The sequence below is a fragment of the Rhinopithecus bieti genome, unplaced genomic scaffold, assembly GCF_001698545.2.
Source record: "Rhinopithecus bieti isolate Rb0 unplaced genomic scaffold, ASM169854v2 scaffold_13351, whole genome shotgun sequence".
NCBI lineage: Eukaryota > Metazoa > Chordata > Mammalia > Primates > Cercopithecidae > Rhinopithecus > Rhinopithecus bieti.
This window is the reverse complement of record NW_016807514.1, coordinates 3,480,872-3,497,890: the sequence shown is the minus strand read 5'-3', so window position 1 is coordinate 3,497,890 and position 17,019 is coordinate 3,480,872. Positions and strand designations below refer to the sequence as shown.

The 17,019-nt window shown below is 55.7% G+C and overlaps 1 protein-coding gene across 7 annotated transcripts in view; it reads left to right on the top strand.

The window, feature by feature from the left end:
• PRKCZ (protein kinase C zeta) overlaps window positions 1-17,019 on the top strand; it is a 147,398-nt gene that overhangs the window by 53,211 nt on the left and 77,168 nt on the right. Inside the window, exon 1 of one of the 7 annotated variants that reach the window (XM_017882481.1) lies at window positions 1,322-1,552. The exons of the other annotated variants lie outside the window; for them this stretch is intronic. The gene's annotated coding sequence lies outside the window, so the exon portion shown is untranslated. Of the gene's footprint in view, window positions 1-1,321; window positions 1,553-17,019 lie in introns of those variants that run through there. 7 annotated transcript variants of the gene reach the window in all.

The following is a 17,019-nucleotide window of genomic DNA, read 5'->3' as shown; positions in this document are numbered from 1 at the left end:
CAGGGAGAGCTGCCCCTGCCCGAAGAAGCCCCCCCAGCCCGAAGAAGACCCCCAAGCTCCATCAGTCACACGGTCATGCCCTTTTCCTCATCAGCACAAACCCCGCTTCCTTGAAGAGAAGCGTGAGGCTGGGCACGTGTCTGTGGGCCCAGCTACGAGACCAGGTAGGATCGCTTGAGCCCAGGAGGTCGAGGCTGCAGTGCTGTGATTGCAGCACTGCACTCCAGCCTGGGCCACAGAGAGAGAGAGAGACAGAGAGAGAGAGAGACAGGAGAGAGAGAGACAGAGAGAGAGAGAGAGACAGGAGAGAGAGAGAGACAGAGACAGAGACAGAGAGAGAGACACAGACAGAGAGAGAGAGAGGAAAACTGTCTAGAAGGGAAAAGAGGGACAGCAAAGTAGACGGAAGGAAGGACCTCTGGGGCGGTGGGGCGAGTGCCGGCCGCTCTCTTCTGCACACGCTCCTGTGGTCTGTGGGGACAGACTGCACCTGAGGCAGCAGTGGGAGGAGAGGGGTGAAGGGCAACATGCCCCCATTTAAACACCTCCTGGCCTGGACACCAGCTGTTCACTTGTAATCACTAGTCACCCTGAAGAGATGGGATGGACCCCTGCCTCAAATTTGGCTCAGGTGTCCACACAGATGACAGCACTGCACACAGACGGGAGGGAGCTTCTTGCCACATAACGAGGCTTTCTGGGGAGAGCAGGGGAGGGGGGTCTTCCAGGCTGGTCCGGAAAGGTCTTGAGCACGCCGGTAAGGAGACTGCCTCGGTTTCCATGGTGGTTCGGGGGCAAGGCAGGGTGAGCAGGGGCTGGGGCTTGCAGGGTTTGAACTTTCCTCAGGGCCAAAGGAGAGAGCCCAGGCTCCCATCACCTCATTGGAATGTGGGCAGGAGGGGAGCGGGTCGTCTCAAACACCGCCAGCAGCCGAACATCAAAAATGGGGTCCAACTCTTGATTGCGATTTCTTTGGCCGAAGCCTGGACTCCCAGCCCATGGGCTGAGGGGAGGCTGCCGCCAGTGGTTGGATAGATGCCAGTGCTTGCCCCAGAGCTGCAGGGGAGGAAGGCGGCCTGAACCTCAGGGCCTCTGTGTCCAGTTCAGGGGCCAGGACGGCAGCATCGGTCTGCGAGGGGTATGTGCTCTAGAGGAGTGAGGGGACAGACAGGTGAGCCCTGGCGGCATCCAGTGGCGTGAATGGTGGGAAGGGGCGTAAGAGGGGAGGCTGGGAGGGGACAATCCCAGGTGGCAGGGAATGGCCGTGATGGGGCCCCGGGGTGGAGCCCAGGCAGGGAGCATCCAGGGGAAGCTGGTGTGGGTGGGGACTGGGAGGAGAGAGGGAGGCCGGGCCTGCCCCGGCAAGTGGTGGTCAGAACGTCGCTCAGTACCGAGCAGGCAGGACGCAGCAGGCTGGCCTGTGGGGCCCACTGCTGCCCCCGGGGCCAAGCACGAAAGGGAGAGCTGGGGGGCGCTTCCTCGGGCGTGCTGTGGTGTGAGCGGGGACTGGTGAGTGTGCGCTGTCTTCGCAGAGAGAGGAGCAGTTTTCGGGGTGAGTAGCCTTTACTCTTCGCACCTCATTACACGGAACCCAGGCCTTTTATTCAGGAGGGCGCGGCCGGCCTCACTCCGACAGCCACCCTGGCTCGTTGACCTTGATCTGTGACAGCTCCCTGTGAGTTCAGACTCCTCAAGGATGCTCGCATAGCCAACATTGTTGAGAAGAGTAACCCCTTATCACAGCACACGTCTGTCGTGCCACGAAGCAATTTCCCGTCCCCTTGGCTCTGAAGGCCTAAGACACTGCGTCACAGCCATGCTGGTCCTTCCAAACCGGCTCGTCAGGAGGCAGGTCTTGTGCCCTGTGCCGGCCCTGCAGGCCAGCAGGTGACCCCAGCAGCTGGTTTGTCCCTGCCCGAGGGTAAAGGCCTGCGGAGTGTTTGTAGACACAACCTTTGAAAGGCCCTGAGAATGGGGCTTGGTCATGAGGGTGCCTGGGGCCCATCCGGCAGTAGAAGTAAGTGCATTAGGCATTTGGCCAAGGGTCACGTTAGGCCTTATTTATGTATTTACTTTTTGAGACAGTCTCACTGTGTCGCCCAGGCTGGAGTGCGGTGGCGCGATCTCAGCTCACTGCAACCTTCGCCTCCTGGGTTCAAGCGATTCTCTTGCCTCGGCCTCCCCAGTGGCTGGGATTACAGGTGCACGCCACCACACCCGGCTAATTTTTGTATTTTTAGTAGAGACGGGGTTTCACCACGTTGGTCAGGATGGTCTCAAACTCCTGACCTCAAGTGGTCCTACCACCTCAGCCTCCCAAAGTGCTGGGATTACAGGCATGAGCTGCCACTCCTGGCCAGGTCTTTTTTCAAATAAATGTCCAAGCAAAATGAATTTGGGGTGAAGTAGTCTCAGAGCTGCCAGGAGGAGCAGGGTAGCGGCGGCCACTGGGAATTGCTGTGGGTGATGACCAGGTGGTGCTGCCAGGAGGAGCAGGGTGGCTGCGGCCACTGGGAATTGCTGTGGGTGATGACCAGGTGGTGCTGCCAGGAGGAGCAGGGTGGCTGCATGCCACTGGGAATTGCTGTGGGTGATGACCAGGTGGTGCTGCCAGGAGGAGCAGGGTGGCTGCATGCCACTGGGAACTGCTGTGGGTGATGACCAGGTGGTGCCGGGAAGGTCACGTTCAGACACATAGTTGTCATTGTTGGAGGAGAATTATTCTCCAGTCTCGGGTGGGAGGGGCTGCCCACCAGGCCTGGATGAGGCCCCACCCCCCACACACATGCTGGGACCACGAGAAGCACCCACTGAGGATAAGGGGGCTCCTGCGTTTGTGCTGTGCGTGGGAGGCGTCACCTCATTTGCATGTGGTCCTTCCACGTCTCCTGGGTGCCAGACGGGTCCTCAGGATTGTGGGGAGATGAGGGCCTCGTCCGGGACTTCGATGGGGCGTTCCCCCAGCCCCCTGTGGCTGATGGAGTGGCCTGACATCTTGTGCACACAAAGCCCCCCAAGAGCCCAGGAAGCACAGGGCCGGACCCAGAGCCCGGGAAGGGAGGTGGAGCTCCAGCCAAGGTGTCCAAACCTCAAAAGGCAGAACTGAGCTGCTTGGTATTTGAAAATTTTTTATTCAGAAAACTACAAAACTGACTGAAGTAGAGAGAATTACGTAGTGAAGCCTCGTGCACGCCCTGCCTGGCTCCTGGCAACCCAGTTGGTACCTGTAACTCTCAGCAAGCCCCTCTGGTGGGTGAGGACCTCCGTGCGCGTCACCAGGCCAGAACAGAAAACGTTAGCACAGAGTCACTCAACTTCACCAGACGCAGCCAGGATTGCAGTTTCTCCGGCTCGGCTGTCTCAATTTTTTAAGAGAGTTCATGCTTTTGAGATCAAAGTTAAAAGACGGCCTGTGCCTCTCAGGGCCGGTCTGCCTCCCCCATGTTTCCTGGGGGTTCTGTGTCTGTGACCGGGGTGTGGAGCACTGTGTGCGCAGGTTTCTGTCTGTGATTTGTGTAATGGTGAGTGCTGTCTGCACCAACAGCTGGCTGCGTTCCGTGGCTGTGTGGGCTCCTGTACAGAGGCCGCTCCTCTCCCTGGCCAAGCAGCACTGAGACAGGATTGTGTCCTACCTCTCCCGAGGCAGGTCCTGTTCCAGACCTGCATTTTCCCGCATGTCACGTGTCCTGAGACCCCTCTGTGGATACGTCGTCCTCCTTCCATGGCCACACACACTCCCGTGCCGGGCGGGCTGGGCTGACTGATGGTGCATGTAGGGGTTCTGTCCCATCTTTTTTAACTACAGATGGAGCTGCAGTGGGAAGCCGTGTGCAGATACCTCCCGTTTTACTTTTGTGCTGGGGCTTTTTTGGGATCAGTTCCTAGAAGTCGGGGACTGGGTGAAGGGGTGATTACCCTCAGACACTGAACCCCAGAGGAAACACAGGGAGAGAGGGCAAGCCCTGCCAAGTGCAGGCCTTCTTTTAACACTGACCTTGGATTCTTGGGACTGCCGAGATCCCCTCCACCCGGGCTGTGCCTCTCTTCTGGCCCTTCGGCAGTGTCGAGGGAGCCCCTACCCCGGCAGTGTCCANCTGCAGTGGGAAGCCGTGTGCAGATACCTCCCGTTTTACTTTTGTGCTGGGGCTTTTTTGGGATCAGTTCCTAGAAGTCGGGGACTGGGTGAAGGGGTGATTACCCTCAGACACTGAACCCCCAGAGGAAACACAGGGAGAGAGGGCAAGCCCTGCAAAGTGCAGGCCTTCTTTTAACACTGACCTTGGATTCTTGGGACTGCCGAGATCCCCTCCACCCGGGCTGTGCCTCTCTTCTGGCCCTTCGGCAGTGTCGAGGGAGCCCCCTACCCCGGCAGTGTCCAGGGATTCCCCCCAGGGCAGTGTCGAGGGAGCCCCTCAACCCCGGCAGTGTCCGGGGAGCCCCCAACCCCGGCAGTGTCCAGGGATTCCACCCAGGGCAGTGTCACGGGAGCCCCCCAACCCTGGCAGTGTCCGGGGAGCCCCCTGGCAGTGTCAAGGGAGCCTGCCACAGTGGGGTGCTGCCAGCCTTAGGCCTGGGCCAGTCGGGGTGGTTGGACGCCTGTTCTGGAGATAGAGAGGTCAGGTAGCCCAGGGCCCGCACTCTCAATAGAGCTTCAGGGCAAAGGCATTGAGGTAAATGCCTCATTTGAGTCCCTGTGTGATCCCTGGGTGGGGCCATGATCCTCCTGGGTGCTGGTCCGAGCGCATGGTGAGGCCATCCTCGCCTGCAGACCCCCAGCCTCTTTGCCCCATGCCCACTCACCTATTCTCACCTCCTCCAGGAAGCCTATCTGGCCCCCTCCAGGCGTATGGACGTGGCCCTTGTCCCTGCAGCTGTGCATTGACCTCCGTGGCTCTTGGAGGCCACATACTCATTCCCTCTGGGTGAGTGAGAGGCACGGCCTGGGTGTGTGGAGCCGTGGTGGCTCTGAGGTGCCACCGGTGTGTCCTCTCATGAGTGGGTGCCATCCGGGTCTGTCCTGGGCTGGTTGTAAGGAGGAGGTTGGCCTCACGTGGCCGTGTGCATGACAGTGGAGACATCACCAGCCTGCTGCTTGCACAGCCGACGGTAGCCCCTCTCTCTCTCTAGCCATGTCCCCAGGACTCTCGAGTAGTTGGCCTGGTGACCATGGGAGAAGCAGGCCCCGAGTCCCCAGGGCTGTGAGCAAGGCTGTCTGATTTGCCCCCTGGTCACTACCCCTGCCTGTCCATCTTTCCTGGGCAGATGGAGGTAGATGAACTTCCTGCGGCCGCTGTAACAGTGGCTGCCACTGGGGGGCTTAAAGCAACACGCATTTGTTAACTCAGCCGTCTGGAGGGTGCAAATTCAGATGGATCTCACTGAGCTAAAGTCAAGGCACCAGCAGGGCTGGTTCTTTCTGGAGGCTCCAGGGGAGACCCCGTTTCCCGCCTTCTCCAGCATCTGAAGCCACCTGCCCCTTGGCGCAGCCCTGAGTCACCCCAATCTCGGCCTCCGTCTCACGTCACCACCTCTGACACAGCCGCCCCCCATCCTTCTTGTGAGGACCCCACAGTGACCTGGGCCCACCCAGGTCATCCAGGAACATCTCCCCATCCCTACGTCCTTCACTCCATCGTCTGCAAAGTCCCCTATGCCATGGAAGGTGACACAGTCTCGGGTCCTGGGACTTGGACGTGGGGCTCTCTGGGTTTTGCACAGCTGACCATGGGAGCTTCTGGATGCTTGGCATTGGAGGCTTCTGCCCTCCACTGAAGGGATTCCTGGAGTGAGGGCAGCAGAGGGCACTCAGACGGAGGCACTGCCGGACACACAGGGGCGATGGGTTGAGGGGGAGCCGGGGAGCCGGCTGTCTCTGGGGGGGTGACCCTTGACCTTGGTGGCCTCAGTTTTCTCGTCTGTAAAGTGGTACACATGATACCTGCTCCATCTTCCTAACTGAACTGTCCCGAGATCATATGTGGTCGTGAATATTAAACATGCTGATTGCAACCCTGGACAGAGCTCCAGTGGACAGTTGAGCGGAGGCAGCCAGGTGTGGGTCCTGCCGTGGGCAGAGAGGGTCACACGGGGCCAAGCGGCTGCAGTGAGAGTCCACAGGACGTGGAGAGTCCCGGCCATAGTGAGGACACGGCGTTGCAGCAACTCATGCCCACTGCAGTGTCTGGAAGGCGGTGCTGGGTCCGCGCCATTTACGGGGTCGGGCTCTCATTCTTCCCATTTTACAGCCCAGCCTGTGGAGGCAGCAGAGGCCCAGGCCATGGGCCTGTGGGCTGTGCCACGTCGCTCAGATTCTGTGGTGTTGGTGGTGGGAGCCGCCAGGGAAAGCTGCCATCCCGGGGCCTGGCAGGAGAGGTTCAGGGCAGTGGGGTGGACTCCAGAAATGTCCAGTAGCAGAACTGCTAGACTTGGCCGTTGGCTGGGGTATTGAGGGAGATGTCTCCAGGGACGTCCGGTGTCTCCCAGGCTGGGCAAGGGGAGGTGCCGGCCAGCATGGGGACGTCTCCAGGGACGTCCGGTATCTCCCAGGCTGGACAAGGGGAGGCGCTGGCCAGCATGGGGCATTTCATCGGGGCCCTCCCTGGGGACAGCCAAGGACCTACAACCAATGGGTCCCAGCAAAGAGGATCCCAGAGGCAAGAGACAGAATGGCCAGGGCTGAATCTGGCTCCAGTGGGGTCCCTGGGCGTGATCAGAGCAGGCAGGACCTGGCTTCCCTCTCCACAGCTCCGGCACCAGCTTCTTCCACTCAGGCTTCATCCGCGGTCAGGGGGCTTCTGATCCCGTGGTAGCCCCGCGGCTCCTGGGTTGCACCTTCATGGGGGAAACAGAGACTCCTCTGGTACCAAGGTCCCCCGAGTCCACTGGGCCCTCGACTCCCTTGGGTCACTTGTCCACCCTCACACCATCCCTGGCCCAGGGTGACCGTGGGCCTCTGCCTGAAACCCTGCGAGTGTGGGTGGGGCGGGCTGGGTCCTGAGGGAGCTGGGGAGCAGTGGAGTGAATGGGGCTGGGGTGGGGCTGGTGGCCGGGAGTCCCTGCAGGGGCAGGGCTGGTGGACAGTAGAGTCCCTGTAGGGGCAGGGCTGGTGGCCGGGAGTCCCTGCAGGGGCAGGGCTGTTGGACAGTAGAGTCCCTGTAGGGGCTGGTGACAGTGGACTCTCTGCGGGGCCAGGTGGGGCTGGGGGACAGTGTAGTCCCTCCAGGACCGGTCCTTAAGGTAAGGGACTGGAAGCTTGCGCACGGCCTCTGGGGTCTTCCCCTCGGGTGCGAGGCCTGCCATCCTGAGCTCCCCCACCCCACCCCGTGCCCACCCTGAGGGCGGGACCCAGGCCAGTTCACACAGCACGGCGAGGCAAGGGCTCAGAGTGGAAGGCGGAAGGAGAGTCAGGGGCCTGCTGCACCCATGGGTTTTGCGGCGAGGAAGGCGAGGAGGAGCCGAGGTGGGTGCTGGGAGCTCTGGGGCCGGCTGTGCGTGTTGGGCTTAACTCGGGCTTAGCTGAGGTTACCGAGCCTTCAGGAGGGTGCTGTGGGAAAAGAAGAGGCAGAGAAGGTGTCTTTGGACCACTTGAGGGTCGGGGAGAGAACCCCACGGCAACCGTGAAGGTCTGGGGCAGAGCCAGGGAGGGTCCCAGGTTGTCAGGGACAGGCGGGGGGTGCAACATGGAGGCCTAGGGCTGAGCCTCCGAGAAGTGATGGGCAGGACGAGGGGGCCAGAGGGGATCACACAATGAGGGGTACACCTCAGTGGTCTGGGTGTCGCTGGAGAAGCTGGTTCTCAGGACTCAGAGGCAGACAGGGAGGGGCTGGGATTAGGGAAGAGTGTGTGACGGGGAGAGGAGGGGAGCCTGGGCCTCTTTCCTGATGAGGGGGACACTGGTTGCTGGATCCCCTGGCGTTAGGAGCTGTTCCCTGCCTGCTGCACCACCCCTGCCATCGTTGGGGTTCTCAGGTCAGGGCTGGTCTGGATAAGGAACTGGTGGGGCTGCTGCCGGCCTGGACTCAGAACCCTCACCCTCCAGCCCGCACCCTCGACTTCCCGCCAGCCGGACCCTCTGTCCTGGTGAGGGCAGCGCCCACATGCTGGCTCCACCCTTGTTTCTTGCCATTTGACCTACAGCCTGAGGACGTGCAGGAGGTGCGTAGGTATCTGTGGGTCCGGCCTCCTGACCGACCGTCCGTCCACCACCAGGCTGCTGGATGTTCACCCATGTGGGAGAGATGGGTGCTGGGGAGGGGACCACTGCTTCCTTTCAGAAGACCCAGACGGGCAGTGCCGTGTGCCAGCCTCACCGTCGGCCCCCTTCTTTCACCTTAGTTATCTTCGAGGCGATGCTTCCCTGGGACAAGTCATTTTCGTGAATCTGCTGTAAAACGTCTCCTAAAGTCCAAGTGTTTCCCAAACTGAGTGGAAATCGTTGCAGAATGTGGTTTCCATCAAAGCTTTTCCCTCTTCCTTCCTTCACCGCTGCCTGGGTGACAGGGTTCCAGGAGTCCACCTAGAAGGCAAAAAAACCGGCTTTGCTTTGAACCCCCTAAATTGCTCATAAAACACATTGGGGTTTACGTGTAGACATGGTCCTTATGTGGGTTAAGGCTGAGGCCCCTGCCCCAGTGACACAGAAGCCTCAAACGGCACAGTGCACCTTCTGCCCGAAGCAGCCGGCGAGGCTGCCCACAAACCTCTGACACGCTCCGTTGCAATGAGGATGAACGAGCCTCGGGCGCGGGGTCAGCCTGGAACCCCTGCCCCGTGAACACCAGCCAGCTTCATGCTGAGGCCCCTCAGTCTAACCCAGAGCCCCCAGCTGGGGTCCCAGCATAGGGGGCTGTGGGGTGCAGCCGCCGCTTGGAGCAGAGGTGAATGGGACCCCACACATTTCCTCCTCCTTCACCGGACGCTTGTAAACATCACAGTACTCAAAAAAGAAAGAAGGAAAAGGTCCTTGCAACTTGCTGGAGTTGCAGTTCCGTTTGTTGTTGTTCTTGTTGTTTTTGAGACGGAGTCTCGCTCTGTCGCCCGGGCTGGAGTGCACTGGCACGATCTCAGCTCACTGCAAGCTCCGCCTTCTGGGTTCATGTCATTCTCCTGCCTCAGCCTCCCGAGTAGCTGGGACTACAGGCGCCCGCCACCACGCCTGGCTAATTTTTGTATTTTTAGTCGAGATGGGGTTTCACTGTGTTAGCCAGGATGGTCTCAATTCCCTGACCTTGTGATCTGCCTGCCTCGTCGTCCCAAAGTGCTGGGATCACAGGTGTGAGCGCCCGGCTGAGACAGGGTTTCACCATGTTGGCCAGGCTGGTCTCAAACTCCTGACCTCAAGCAATCCGCCTGCCTCGGCCTCCCAAAGTGCTGGGGTTATAGGCGTGAGCCACTGCACCCGGCCCCGTTTTCTTTACGTTTGTGACTTAGAGTCATCAGCTGAAGGAAAGACAGTGACTTGGCTAGGGCCCGCCCACTGCTGGCCGAGGCTGGCTGGGTCACCTGGGTGCCTGCCCCTCCTGCTCTGGAGCCAGGTGCTGCCTGAGGGCCTGCAGCACCAGCCAGGGCCCAGCGGATCCCTCCAGGGTCTCAATTCTCACTAGCGAGTTCCTGGATTCATGAGTATGTGTTTTAATGTAAGGTTTTATTTTCTTTTATTTTATTATTATGTTGTTTTGAGAGGGAGTCTCGCTCTGTCACCCAGGCTGGAGTGCAGTGGCGCTATCTTGGCTCACTGCGAGCTCCGCCTCTCAGGTCCACGCCATTCTCCTGCCTCAGCCTCCCGAGTAGCTGGGACTACAGGCACCCGCCACCACGCCCGGCTAGTTTTTTTTATTTGTAGTAGAGACGGGGTTTCACCGTGTTAGCCAGGATGGTCTCGATCTCCTGACCTTGTGATCTGCCCACCTTGGCCTCCCAAAGTGCTGGGATTACAGGCGTGAGTCACCGCGCCCGGCCTAATGTAAGGTTTTAATGTAAGGTTTAAAAAGGCAGCCACCCCGTTTCCTCCCCTCTGGTCCCACGTTCAGCCGTGATTTGTGGTGACTGTGACTTCCTCTTCGGTGGGTTGCCTGTGGATCGCCAAGTATGTGCTCCTGCTGCTTCTACCTGATGTCTCCCCATGTTGGGCTTTGAGGGGGGCTCATCCGGGGCATTCATGTTCTCTGCCCGAGTTTGCTCCTGACACAGGGCAGGTGGAAATCAGCAGGTGAGGACCAGGGTATCAGCCAGGAACTCGAAAGTGGCACGGAGGCAGCATCTGATGGCCCCTTTGTCAGAGGTGACCAGGACCTTGAGGGAGCTGGGGTGGACTTCTCTCTTCCTGACATCCTGGAATGGGGGTGCAACCTGCCGGTCTGTGTCCCAGTTGAGTTGGCAACATTTTTTGTCTTTTTTCGTGATGCACGAAGTAGTGGTGTTTCTGAGAGCCGATGGCAGCCTAGCTGCAGGGGGGAATGGTGGGGAGTGGGCGAGAGTTGGGGCACACGGGGCTCGTGGGGCAGAGGCTGTGGTCCAGTCCTTGTGGGGGTGACTCCAGGGACGGCAGGTGGGTGGTGTGGCCAAGGAGGAGGCCTGAGGTCAAGGCATTGGTGTTGGGGCAGGGAGAAGGGACCCCAGTGCCCACACGTTTGCGGGGTGGTAGATGATGGTGTGGAAGTGCAGAGGGTGGGAGCCCAGCCCACAACATCCATGCCCTAGGGATTGGGTGTCACCCGTCAAGGGCTCCATGAGGCTGGCTCTGGGGGAGGGAGAGCGGGCGCCATGTTGCGTGTGTGCCGCGTGTGGTGTGCGTGGCGTGTGGGTGAGGGTGTGGCAGGGCGCATTCAGTTTCTGGAAGTGTTTGGAATGTTCAGGAGATAAAAATAGCAGAGGGCTGCGACCCGTCCCCCCAACCCCAGCCTTTCTCGAGGAGGACGCTCCGTCGTGGCCTGGGAGGACGCGGAAGGAGGGACCCCGGATGCAGGGCGAGTTTGTCTTGTGTGTTGAGAATGTGCTTTCCAGGGATCTCTGTTAATACAGGTAGCCCAAGCACAGTGTCCAGTGAGGAAAGGAACATTTGAAACAGAAGAGATGACTTATTTTGTTGGACAAAAAAGGAATATGGTAGACATTAATTCTTTCTCAGAAGAGGTTTTATTTGAAACAATTCACAAAAATAATTAAACAGCAGGTTGACTTTTGAGTTCAGCTCATGAAAGTTAAGTTTATAGAGCAAATAAAGAAAATAAGCCAAAGAAAGAAATAAGATGACTGGGTGGAGTGGCTCACGCCTGTAATCCCAGCACTTTGGGAGGCCGAGGCGGGCAGATCATGAGATGAGGAGTTCGAGACCATCCTGGCTAACACGGTGAAACTCTGTCTTTACTAAAAATACAAAAATTAGCCGGGCGTGGTGATGGGCGCCTGTAGTCCCAGCTGCTCGGGAGGCTGAGGCAGGAGAATCGCTTGAGCCTGAGAGGTGGAGGTTGCAGTGAGCTGAGATCACGCCACCGCATTCCAGCCTGGGCAACAGAGCGAGACTCCGTCTTAAAAAAGAAGAAAAAGAAGAAGCTGAGATGCAGCAGGTGTAGCTACCTGCTGTTGGAGGGTTCAGCTTTTCTTTATGGAAAGACTGTTACGATCTGGGTGCCTCCCTTCTCTGATTTCTTTTTCTTTCTTGACTTTTTAAAATGGAAACAAAACTCGCTAAGACATGACGTCTGGAGTGTTCAACTCCACGAGTTTTTACAAAGCAAACTGCACCGCGTCACACAGCTGATCCGTGTGTAGCTTGTCCCCTGGGTGCAGGGCCGCCCCCACACCCCGTGGTGACCCTAGGCGTAACTGCCCGTCCCCGGCCTCTGTGCCTGCAGATAGTTTTGCTTGTTTTGAGCTTTTGTCTTGGGATCTGGGGCCATCCACCCTGAGTGCGGCCGCTCAGTCGGGCCCCTGTGTGGGGCTCTCCTGTGGTGTGGAGTGCGGTTCTGCCGTGCCCGTCCCCACCGCGGGGCTGCTCTGCTGGCTGAATTCTCCACGTCTTACGTATCCACACTCCTCTTGCGAGGCACCGGAGTCCCGGCTTTTGGCCACAGACATCTGAGCGCCTTCTGTTGCCTGTGGTGTGTCCTTCCTGTGGACACACCCAGGAGTGGAGTTTCTGGGAAGCAGACGTTTCCCTCGCGTGGCCGCACCAGGTCACGCTCTGCACTGTGTTTCTGACTCCAGTTACGTGGGGTTTTCTGCACCCACAGCCACTCTGACACCAGCTGGTGTCGTGTGTTTCCGTTCAGCTCTGACATCAACTACCTGACGTTAGTGCAGACCCCGCAGATTACGGCCTCGTTCCCACAAGACTGCCCCTGCTTGAGAGCCAGCCGCAAGTGCCAGGTGACTACCTGGATTCTGACAAAACGGCTGTGAATTGGGGGTGTCTGTGACCCCTTCCTGAGGCTCAGGGGTGGGTTAGAATAGCTCCCAGGATGCAGGAAAACGCTTTGCTTAGTGTACCCGTTTATTGGAAAGAACAGCCACATGGAGGAGCTGCATCGGCGGCTGAGGTGTGGGGATGCAGAGCCTCTCCAGGCACGCCGCCCTCCAGCACCTTGGTGTATTCACCAACTCAAACACTCTCCAAACACAGCATTGAGGAGTTTTCGTGGAGGCTTCATGACAGGCACGATTGATTAAACAGCCGGCTGCTGCTGACTAACTCAGTCTCTCCTGTCTCCTCTCTGGACCGTGGGCTGTGGGATCAAAAGTTCCAACCCGTTAGGCATTCCTTGGTCCTGCTGAAGACTGGCCGCATCCTGGAGCTGTCTGGGGGCTCCCGGCTCCCCGTCATCTCATTAGCATGCAAAAAGAGGCCCTTATCACACCCCAGGATTCCCAGGGTCAGGGGGGCTGCGCGCAGGGAAACTGAGACAAAGGCTGAATCTGTGTTGATGGCACAGTCGATCTGGGTTGTGTGGGAATTCCTGGACCCACCTCCTTCCAGCACGTGGGCTGTCAGAGCCCTGGGTTGTCGCCAACACAGCAGATCTGGAAGGCACCAGGCTGTGGCCTCGTGACAGCTGAGGTGAGCGGCTTCTCCCAGGCTCCTGGGTTATTGGGGACCCTCCTTTATAATGGTGCCTGTTCCAGTCTTTTGCCCCATTTCAAGATTGGGCTGTCGAAAAGCAATGCCATTGGGCTGTCCGTCTTTTTTTGTTGGTTCGTGGGGACTGTGTTTTAGAGACAAGCGCTTTGATGATGTGTGTTGCAAACGTCTTCTGTCACTCGGCGGCGTTTGTCACTCGGCGGCTCGCCTTCCGGTCCATGGATGGTGTCTTCTGATGAACAGAAAGCCAAAGCTCGCTTTATAATGAGGGGTTTTGCATCCTGGCTGCGTGTGGGGCCTCTTTCTGGGCTGATCTGGCCCCTTCGTTTTTTGCCCCCGTGTCGTACTGTTCTGTTGTCTTCCGTTTTATAATCACCATTGGTAACTTGTGTTATGAGTCTCTGATTTGGGGTTTTTATTTTTAAAGTTTATCTTGGTTGTTCTTGGCTTTTTACATTTCCATACACATGGGCTTGTTAATTAATAAGCCATTCACAATTGGCTTATTTATTTTCAAAAGCTCAATAAGACATTTGGATTGCATTTGGATCTACTGATCAATATGGGAGATTAGCGTCTTTACAATACTGAGGATTCCAATCCGTGGACCTATCTTTAGGCCTTTGATTGGTTTTTTTTCTTCTTGGTGGGGGAGTTCTGGAGGGACAGGACCTCACTCTTGCCCAGGCTGGAGTGAAGTGGCGTGATCATGGCTCACTGCAGCCTTGACCTCCTGGACTCAAGCAATCCTCCCACCTCAGCCTCCCAAGTAGCTGGGACTACAGGTGTGCACCACCATGCCCAGCTATTTTGGTGTTTTTTTGTAGAGACAGGGTCTCCCTATGTTGCCCAAGCTGGTCTTGAACTCCTGGGCTCAAGTGACCCTTCTGCCTCGGCCTCCCGAAGTGCTGGGGTTACAGGTGCGAGCCACCGTGCCCGGTCTTAAATTCTTTCAATAATATTTTATAGTCTTGTGTGTAGCAGTCACCCACATTTTTTGTTCAGATGATTCCCTGGTATTTCAATGTTGATGCTCTTTTAAACAGTATTACTTTTACAATTTGGTTTTTTATCTTTTTGTTTCTAGCAATGTGTAAAGAAGTGGGATTAACTCGTTCGTCTGGGTCTCTCCTGGTCCCCGTAGTTTGTCTGTGGTTGCTCCGGAATCTGTGCACCGCCGCTTCGTCAGTGACCGGCTGTTCGTTTCTACCTTTCCTTCAGCTGTTGCCTTGTTACCCTGGCACTGTTGATCCTTCCAAAACAGTGTGGGACAGAAGTGGTGACAGCCACATCCTCTTGTGCCTGATTTCAGGGAAAAGCTTTAAGAATTCCACCATTAAGGTGCTGTTTGTGGAAATACCGTTTTTCCTTTGTAAATCCCCACCAACAAATTAAAGAGGTTCTATTTTATTTCCAGTTGAAAGTTGTTCATATGAATGGCGTTGAATTTTTTCAGATGCCTTTTTTTTCCTTCATCTCTTGACGTAACAGAACTTTTCTCCTTTATTCTGTGCATATGATGAATTATGTGGATTGACTTTTAATGGTAGACCTATGGCATTCTTTTAGTGCGCCTTGTTTGGTCGTGGTGTGTTAGCCTTTTTATATTTTGTTTGACTGAGTTTGCTACTATTTTGTTTGTTTTTGCAACTGTATTTATGAGAGAGATTAGCCTATTACTTCCTTTTTTTTTGGAGTCTCACTCTGTCACCCAGGCTGGAGTGGAGTGCAGTGGCAGGATCTCGGCTCACTGCAACCTCCGCCTCTCTGGTTCAAGCGATTCTCCTGCCTCAGCCTCCGGAGTAGCTGGGATTACAGGTGTGCGCCACCAAGCCCAGTTAATTTTTGTATTTATAGTAGAGACGGGGTTTCACCATGTTGGCCAGGCTAGTCTTGAACCCCTGACCTTAGGTGATCTGCCCGCCTTAGCCTCCCAAAGTGCTGGGATTCCAGGTGTGAGCCACCGTGCCTGGCCATATCTTCCTTTTGATCAATGCTTTTATCATGATGAAATGTTGCTCTTTAAGCTGAAAAGTATTATTGTCATTAACATGTGATCTGTAGATCTGTATGATGTTAGTGTGACTACACCAGCTCTGTGTGTATGTGTTAACATGTGATCTGTAGATCTGTATGGATGTTAGTGTGGAACACACCAGCTCTGGTGTGTGTGTTAACATGTGATCTGTAGATCTCGTATGATTAGTGTGAACTGCACCAAGCTCTGTGTGTGTGTGTTAACATGTGTCTGTAGTCTGTATGATTGTTAGTGTGGGGACTGCCCAGCTCTTGTGTGAACATGTGGATCTGTAGATCTGTATTGATGTTAGTTGTGACTACACCAGCTCTGTGTGTGTGTGTTAAACATGTGAATCTGTAGATCTTGTATGATGTTAGTGTGACTACACAGCTTGTGTGTGTTGTGTTTAACATTGTGAGTCTGTAGATCTGTATGATGCTAGTGTGACTACGCCAGTCTTCTGTGTGTGTGTTACACATGTGATCTGTATGATCGTATGATGCTAGTGTGACTTACGCCAGCCTCTGGTGTGTTGACTGTTATAAACATGTAGATCTGTAGATCTGTTATGATGCTAGTGTGGACTACGCCGCTCTGTGTTGTGTGTGTTAACATTGTGATCTGTAGATCTGATGATGCTAGTGTGACTACGCCAGCTCTGTGTGGTGTGTGTTTAACATAGTGATCTGGTAGATCTGTATGACATGGTAGTGTGGACTACGGCAGCTCTGTGTATGTGTGTGTGTTAACATGGTGATCTGTAGATCTGTAGATGCTAGTGTGACTACGCCAGGGCTCTGTGTGTGTGTGTTACATGGATCTGTAGATCTGTATGATGCTAGTGTGACTACGCCAAGCTCTGTGTGCTGTGTGTTAACGATGTGAATCTGTAGAATCTGTTATGATGCTAGTGTGACTACGCGCAGCTCTGTGTGTGTGTGTTAACATGTGGATCTGTAGATCTCATGATGCTAGTGTGGGACTACGCCAGCTCTGTGTGTGTTGTGTGTAACATGTGATCTGTAGAATACTGTATTGATGCTAGTGTGACTACGCAGCTCTGTGTGTTGTTGTTAAACATGTGATCTGTAGATCTGTATGATTGCTGTGTGGCATACGCCAGCTCTGTGTGTGTTAAACCATGTGATCTGTTAGATCTGTATGATGTTAGTGTGACTACGGCCAGCTCTGTGAGTGTCGTGTGTTAACATGGTGATCTGTAGATCTGCTATGTTGTTAGTGCTGACTCGCCAGCTCTGGATGTTGTGTGTTGTTAACATGTGATCTGGTAGATCTGTATGATGTTCATAGTGATGGGGACATACACCAGCTTCCTGTGTGTGTGTGCTGTGTGTGGTGTGATGATGGAGGAGGAAGGAGGCTTAGGTTTAATGCTCTATTTTTTCATCCTTTTCACTTTCTTTTCTATATATTTTGGAAATGACTCTTATAAGCAGAAGTTAGTTATTTTTAATCTAGTCTGAAAATGGCTGTGTTTTAAATGAAGGATTGGCCGGGCACGGTGGCTCAAGCCTGTAATCCCAGCACTTTGGGAGGCCGAGACGGGCGGATCACGAGGTCAGGAGATCGAGACCATCCTGGCCTACACGGTGAAACCCCGTCTCTACTAAAAAATACAAAAAACTAGCTGGGCGAGATGGTGGGTGCCTATAGTCCCAGCTACTCGGGAGGCTGAGGCAGGAGAATGGCGTAAACCCGGGAGGCGGAGCTTGCAGTGAGCTGAGATCCAGCCACTGCACTCCAGCCTGGGCAACAGAGCGAGACTCCGTCTCAACAAAATAAATAAATAAATAAATAAATAAATACATGAAGGATTTAGTCCGTTTATGTTTAATGTCACACTGATGTGTTACATCGTAGCTCTGTCATCTTGCTATTGGTCTTTATTTGTCCTGTCTGTTCT